A 252-nucleotide genomic window follows, 5' to 3' on the forward strand; every position below is an offset into this window, starting at 1 on the left:
AACGGTGCGAGTGTGAGTTCCTCTTACTGACCTCTGGCTCACCCTGTAGCTCAACCCCTGCTGAACAAACTAACACCTGGGCTCCAGTTGGCCCAGCATCCCCTGCCCCGGTCATGCCCCCACAACACACACACACACACACACACACACACACACACACACACACACACACACACACACACACACACACACACACACACACACAGTACAAGGCAAGTTCTTTCCTATGCTCAGAATACAGTTACAAATCTA

The sequence above is a fragment of the Silurus aristotelis genome (genome assembly GCF_946808225.1).
Source record: "Silurus aristotelis genome assembly, chromosome: 9".
In the NCBI taxonomy this organism is placed as follows: Eukaryota; Metazoa; Chordata; class Actinopteri; order Siluriformes; family Siluridae; genus Silurus; species Silurus aristotelis.